Raw genomic sequence first — 7,448 nt, 5'->3', positions numbered from 1 at the left:
TGAAAAACATAACAGTCATAGGCTTATCATCACATAAAGAAATCAGTCAAAAAATCAGCATTGTACACCATCTGCAAAAACATCTGCGCTCTTCTTTTAAACATACACACACAGCTTCCACTTCCCAGCTGTTCCACTATGTACTGGCAGCACCTCGGGGTGTGTGTCTGCACTTGACACGAACCCCAGTATCACTACTCTATTTGGTTCATGCTCTCATTCTCCGTCTCTCTCCAGAAGCCTTGCTGTACCATAATGTGACAGGCTGTCAATCATCTGGGGGGCCTGAGGGGTGCCGTGGTGACAATAACGTTTTAGGCGCAACACTTTTGTGAGCATCACCAGGGAGAAGGCAACAGCAGGGATCACATAGCAGACCAGGTCTCTCGTGTCTCTTTTTTTTTCTTTCCTCAACCAATCTCTCGCTTTCCTTATTTTGACCTCTTGGATGGAAGCAGTTGTCGGGCTTGGAGTGGATAATCTCACCATCCCTCCTATCTTTCCACCCAGGGGCCAACACTGGGCAAGCTGCTGGCTGGGTGCTGCCACTCTTCCACTCTGAGTCGTGATGTGTTGTGATAGCTCTGTCATTTAAGGGGCCAAAGACACCTGTGGAGTCGTTGGGTTAAGTTAATGGAATAGGACAGGATTTAATATCTGTGTCTGGCTTAGGGCAAGTAAGTGTTCTGGCTTGCGTGGCTGTTTGGACGGGTATGAAGTATACAATCACCAGTCAAAATGTTAGCTATGCCTGCACACCTTTTGACAAGCTATGAAGTAGGCCTACACACGTCTACCAAGTCCTCAGTTGTTCACATTAGGTACACATGCGCTGGCAGTCTTGAGCCATAGCTAGTTAGATTGGTTGGTGCACTTGCTGGGTTTTGTTAATTTGCCAAAGGCTTCACTAGATAAATACATTATTATATCATAGCCGTATTTCAGTGTCATTTGTTGAAGAAGAGCAATAGTGATCAACCCACACAAGCACACATCACACAAATCCAAGCTTGTAAACAATAATTATGAGGCACAGTGGATTAGTAATCCACTGTGAACATGTCAACACAAAACCTGGAAATTCTGTGTGCATAGAGGATAGAAATGTTCCATTTGAACGGGCTGGAAATGACATCCGTTACCTCCATATATTCATGGCTGTCATGAATATCTTAGTGTATGGATTGTTTGACTCATTATTCAAGCTAAACAAAAATATATATATAGATATATTTCTCTGCAACTTTTATGTTTCTGAGGACGCGTGAGAGTATTTTGTGAAAAATCTTGTTCAGGTCACTTGGTCCACAAGGTCCTTTTCAAGGTCAATTACTGATCAAAAGGTCAAGCTACAAAAGTATTGCTGGTGTGGGGTGGCGGAAAACTTGTACCTCCAAAAAGGCATGTTTGTACAACTATTAACTTTGCATCATCAAAGAGAGAAAGCCATTTTCAACACTTTGTCAATTATTTGTAAAAAAAAAATCTAATAAATAAATAATAATAATACCGACACATGTGGACTGACTAATAGTATCGATTGGTGAACTTTTTTTTTTTTTTTTCTGAATTGTGACTCATGAGGTTTCGGCCGAACGCCAGCCATATGCACCAAATCTTCTGAATGATTGCATCCTTGTTGAATTCTCTTTCCAACAGTACTTCCTGATATATAAGTGTTCAAAGGAAGCCGGTCACACCCCTTTCTACCAGAAAATGTCAAAATTCCAAAGGCTGTAGCTCCCAAACCCCTACTGTGATTGACCTAAAATTGTAGATTTAGTGTTGTGCCATCATTATCAATCAACAAGTAAACCACGTTTCATTAAAATCCAAATCTGCTTGGTTAAACCCACTGGGTCATTTGGCATGGAACAGCCTCCTATGGGGAAACGGCTCAAACCCAACATTCCGTTATAAAATAAGACAATACAGATAAATTAAACATTTTACTCATCATTAACCGTATCCTATTCATCCTTCTCATCCTTCTCATCTAAAAATAGATGTAAATATATTTTAAAATATTTGTATACGGTTTCATTGTCATTACTTAACTTTTGTCTTATTCAAGGTGACTTGGCAATGGTGGGATGGAGCCCTAGCACCACTGTTTTGATGTTTGTGGCGGCTGTGGCTCAGGGTGTAGAGACGGTCGTTCAGTAACCAGAAGGTTGGCTGTTCGATCCCCGCTCTGCCCAAGTCATGTTTCATTTTGTCCTTGGGCAAGGCACTTCAAACACATTGCCTCCAGTACTACTCACACTGGTATATGGAAGGTGTGAATGTTTGGTGGTGGTCGGAGGGCCCGTGGGCGCACACTGGCAGCCACGCTTCCGTCAGCATGCCCCAGGGCAGCTGTGGCTAATTAAGTAGCTTACCGCCACCACAGTGTGAATGTATGAATAATTCACAAAAAGCGGATATACATGTTAATTGTGTGCCTTGCGTCATGCAAATTTTCGCTGTTACTGTTTGTGGTTGCCGTAGATAAATTACCAAAAACTGATTTTTATTAGAAAATATTTTTTGTCAAAATATTTGACATTGGATAATTTCCCACGACGCACAAGTTGAAAATCACTGATGTACCTGTATATCAGCCAAATGTTGGGTAGACCTGCACAAATTTTCGGACGCATATGAAATACAAGTTCATCTGCAAAATTGTTAACGTACACTTGCACATTTTTCAACAGGTATGAAGCGTCCACTCATCTGCCGTCACTTCAGCTACACTTGCTCACATTTTGATGTGTATTAGGTATACGGTCATCCACCATAAAATTCAGTATGTTCGTCAAATTTATTATCATTATAGATCCTGCCTGATAAAGCTAACCCATCGCAACAGGGATGAAAAAGCGCTATAGTGATGTAAAGAGCAAAAAAATAAAAATGTGCACTCTGCACAAGTGTACTGCTGCTATGCCATGGCAGCAAAATGTAAATCTGATGGGATCAGATGCCTTCCTGCAGAGGGCCTCGCCTGGCGTTCCGATGGACGCCGGTCCCCCAGGTGCTCGTCTTGATGTGAGAGCCCTTATCAGAGAGGATCACCGTCGCCACCTGGCTGTCCTTCGGCCTCACGTAGAGAACAAAAGAGTCCTTCAGCAGAAGCTGAAGTCGTCTCAACGTGCTCTCGTGTAATGGCTGAATGGAGTTTGAAATGCTTTGCATCATAGAACATACTGTATACAGTAGCCCACTGCATGTTAACGACTATGGATTTTCTCGAGGCTTAAGTCAGAGGAGACACTATCAAAGCTGACATTTTCCCCCAGTGACATGACTGTCAATTGCCTACATATATTTGCAACATTCCACAAAAATGTGCAGATGTGAAAAAACATTTCCAGCTCTGACATTTCACATCTGAATGGACAGACATTTTGAGCTCTATTTTTTTGAGGCAGCTTCTGTGTTTTTGTATCAGCCCAACTCATCTTGCTGCACGTGTTTGCCAATTTGGCCACTAAGGAGTGTTTTGGAGATGCTGGCTGAGTTTTTGGTGTCAAATTTTCAGCTTCAATTTGGTGGCAGAAAGTCAATTTACACCTTACTCAGACAACATCTAAGTGGCCGGCACAGGTTAAACAGCTCTCTCAGATTTACAAAATTACCATCATTGGGTCTAACCTGCCTCCATGTAGATATTAATCACAATCTTTTCTTAACCCCTTCAGACTAGCATTTTTTATGATGGGCATTTTTTTTTAATATATACTGATTTTGACTCTTTTCTATGGAAGCCCATTCCCGGAAGTGTTTTGTTTTTTTCCCTCTCTCTGTCGGAGACCGGTAGAAAAGCTCTTCAACAAAAAACAAAAGCAATCCACTGGCTGAAATGTGCTTCTGAAAGTGAAAAAAACAACAACTTTTTTTCTTTTTTTTTCATTCTTTTTTTTTTTAATGGCGGGAAAGGAACAACATGGGATTTTTGGGGGGGTGTTATCTCGTGTTTTTATGAACCAGAAGTGTTGATATCATCCAAATTATGCACTCTAAACACAGTTGGGGCAAAAGTAACACAATTATGGATAAAAAATGGGCCGATCCACTATATGGGTCGATTTGACCCAACTTTGAGTCAAGTCAAGTCATAAGTATTGGTATTCTATACTTGGATCAAAAAATTGTGTCATTTTATATAAAACAACCCAGAAAGTTGGGTCAAATTGACCCAAATAGAGGATCGGTCCATTTGTTAACCAATAGTTGGGTTATTTTTGACCCAATTGTTTTTAGAGTGTGCGTTTTTATTGGTTTAGACATGCAAATATGTTATGTCCACTGCAATCATCTATGGGTCCGAATTATTTTATGAATGAATTCCACTCTGACCTTATGGTGTATAAGATGCAATGGCAAACAATGTGTTGTTCAATGCCCATGTAACGTAGAACAATAATTTAACCACAAATATACATTTATCAGTATGGCACGATAAAGTTTCAGCTGAGTGTCATGTGGTCATAGAATTCTCCCACTGAGTTTATAATGAGCTCATCAAGGTGTAGCTGTGCAAAAATAATACTTTAACTAGAGAATGCTGACTTTGCACGTATCCGTCATAATCATTATTATTACAATATGTCAACTCATCGGACATCCATTTTGTCTTTTTAAGTGATGGTCTCCATGCCCCTGCCTGCTGCGTTCTCCCTCATTAATGCCAGCTATTCTCCGTCTTCCTCGACTGTGAAGGCCGCCACGCCACAACTCCGACCAGGACGGAATGACTTGTTCTCTTTCACGGCTCATTAACGAGCAGGCGGCTCACAGCCTTTACTCGAGTTGACTGCAGCGGGCAACTCGTCTTCCTCTCGGCGCTGTGTGGATGTGAACGGATGTTACAGCAGCAGCTGTCATTGCACTTGTAGTGCATGTAACATCAGCTAAGTGACAGCACTGGTGGTGGCATCGCAGCTGAGGGAGGGATAGTTGCAATTAGCACGATCACGTTTTAATACGATCAACATGACTGCATGGTAAAAGCAGCTCTGATTCTCCAATATGTTTGGACGGAGATGATAGAAGCTTCTTGGTAAATGACAAGAATTAAAACAACAACTTGGATGCTGATTGGACGATAGTTGAGTACATCATATATAAGAAAAATGGAAATAATCAGGCCATTGGTAAAACTGTCATCATTAGAGAATATCTGCGCAAACAATGTTCCAATTTGAAAAAAGAACAAATGCAGAGCACTGTTTTTGTGTTAGCAATTAGCAGGTTATTTCCTGCCTGGTTCATATATAATGACAACATGACTGTATCACTTGAATTCTGGGATGGCGTGGAATGGTTCTAAATGAATAATTAACAACAAAAATGTGGACTAGATTGCATTCTGGTTTCTTGGAAGATGACGTAGGATGTCAGAAATAACATTCTAGGATTGGACGGTTTGAAATGCATGTGGTAAAAGTGTGAAGAAAAAAATATATTTGTTAGTAGTTTGCGTGTTTACTTTTGTTTTTTAAAGGTACACTACTACAGAAGTGTATTGCATTGCACTGAAAAAAAAAAAGCCCTCCTGTTTTTCTGACATATTTTTTTCAGGGAGCTTTTTTTTTTGTGCACTTTTTTTTCTGTTTTTCTGAATATTTTTTTCTGTCATAAAAAAATATTCCGAAAAGCGGGGGGTTGGGCGGGGGTGCTGGGTGATAAAAGTACGCATAAAAACAGAAGAAGAAAAATCTGAAAAACCGGGAGAAATTTAAAAAAAAGGGAGAGAAAAAAAATACTCCTTAAAACATAAGCTGGTGCTCTGTTTTTCTCAGTATTTGTATTTTTTTTTTTTACCTCTCAACTCCAAGTGACTTGTTGCAGACTCGCTAATAGCGGACACTTTCCCGCATACCTCCAATGTATACCTAACTATATCACTTACTGGCTCAGTATACAAACATGTACAGAAGAGAAACATATCAATCGATTGGCATAATTTTAGTAAGCTAACAGTTACGTCTCTACGGAAGCATATTGCATGCGGGAAAGTGTGCGGCATTAGCGAGTCTGCAAGAAGTCACTTGGAGTTCAGAGGTAAAAAAAAAAAAAAGAGATAAAAATGCTCAGAAAAACAGAAGCTGGTGCTTTGTTTTTCTGAATATTTTTTTCAGTTTTTTTTGAATAATTTATTCCCCTGTTTTTCTGATTTTTTTTTTTGTTTTTCTGAGTAATTTTTCCTCCTGTTTTTCAGATTCAGATAGAATTATGAAAGAAAAAAATGCAGTAAAACAGAAAAAAATCTGAAAAAAGAACATTAAAAAAAACACAAAAACAAAGCTCCCCCCAAAGAGTTTTTTTTGTGTGAATGCAATAAGTATCCGTACATTACACACTCTGATAGGGTGTATAAATTTACGAGCACATTTGTAGCATGTCACTTTTCGCATAATTAAAGTGTTGAAGATAAATAAATAAAGATTAACGTGAATTTGAAAAGTCTAAATTCACCATAGGTATTCTCCATAGGTGTGAATGTGAGTGTGAATAGTAGCCTAATTGGTAATAATACATGGATTGGCAAAACACATGAAAATTATGGTTTACACTTGAACCCGTTCTTACACTGACCATGCTCGGACTTTGAGCAATAGTGAATAGTGAATATTTATTAAGGGGAAAAAAATAGTCTATGTCCTTGCCTGACTTTGAAGTTTACCATCACAACAACAACTTCATGCAAAACCCAGTGGATCACTACACAAGGGGTTGGTGACATATGCATATTTCATTAATTCGTTTTTGTATCTAAAAGTGCACAATCAAAGCGATTCGTTCTCTACGGACAACTGGAGTATCTTTGTCTATGTTTGGGGACCCCAAAACAAATGCCAGATATGAATTAAGTTTTTATTAACAAACAGTTTTATTAATAACACAATGGAGAATAGCCGATCACCTGCTGTGATCAGAGACAAGAAAGTTGCGATTAAAAGTTTCAGTTTTCGTCTTTGGCTTTCAAGTTTTTTGTAGAGCGGCTTTTTACTTAATATTTAATATTCATTCGAAATCTTAGAATAAAACATGAAACATACAATAAAAAAATAATGAGGCCATGAAAATTTCCCATAGATTCACATACATTAACAGACTGACATTATACATACTCTCACATTCCAAAATGGATGGCAAATTCATTGTGAACGGCAATTTTTCAACCCTATATGTGCCCTGCAATTGGCTGGCAACTAATCTAGGCTCAACCCTACCTCTCGCCCAAATCTCACCTGGGATGGACTCCAGTTTATCCGCGACCCATAGTGATGGATGGATAAATGCATTATGCATATAACCCAATAGCCAGTTTTGTTAGTTATGTAATTATAATAAATGTTAAAATATGGATAAAAACATTTAATGTAAGTTCGTTTTGTCTTAAAAAAAACCATTACATTTTGTTGTGTAATGTTAATTCCTATAAAAACACCATATAT

Source organism: Vanacampus margaritifer, chromosome 11, assembly GCF_051991255.1.
Source record: "Vanacampus margaritifer isolate UIUO_Vmar chromosome 11, RoL_Vmar_1.0, whole genome shotgun sequence".
NCBI lineage: Eukaryota > Metazoa > Chordata > Actinopteri > Syngnathiformes > Syngnathidae > Vanacampus > Vanacampus margaritifer.
Note: the sequence above shows the minus strand (reverse complement) of the source record.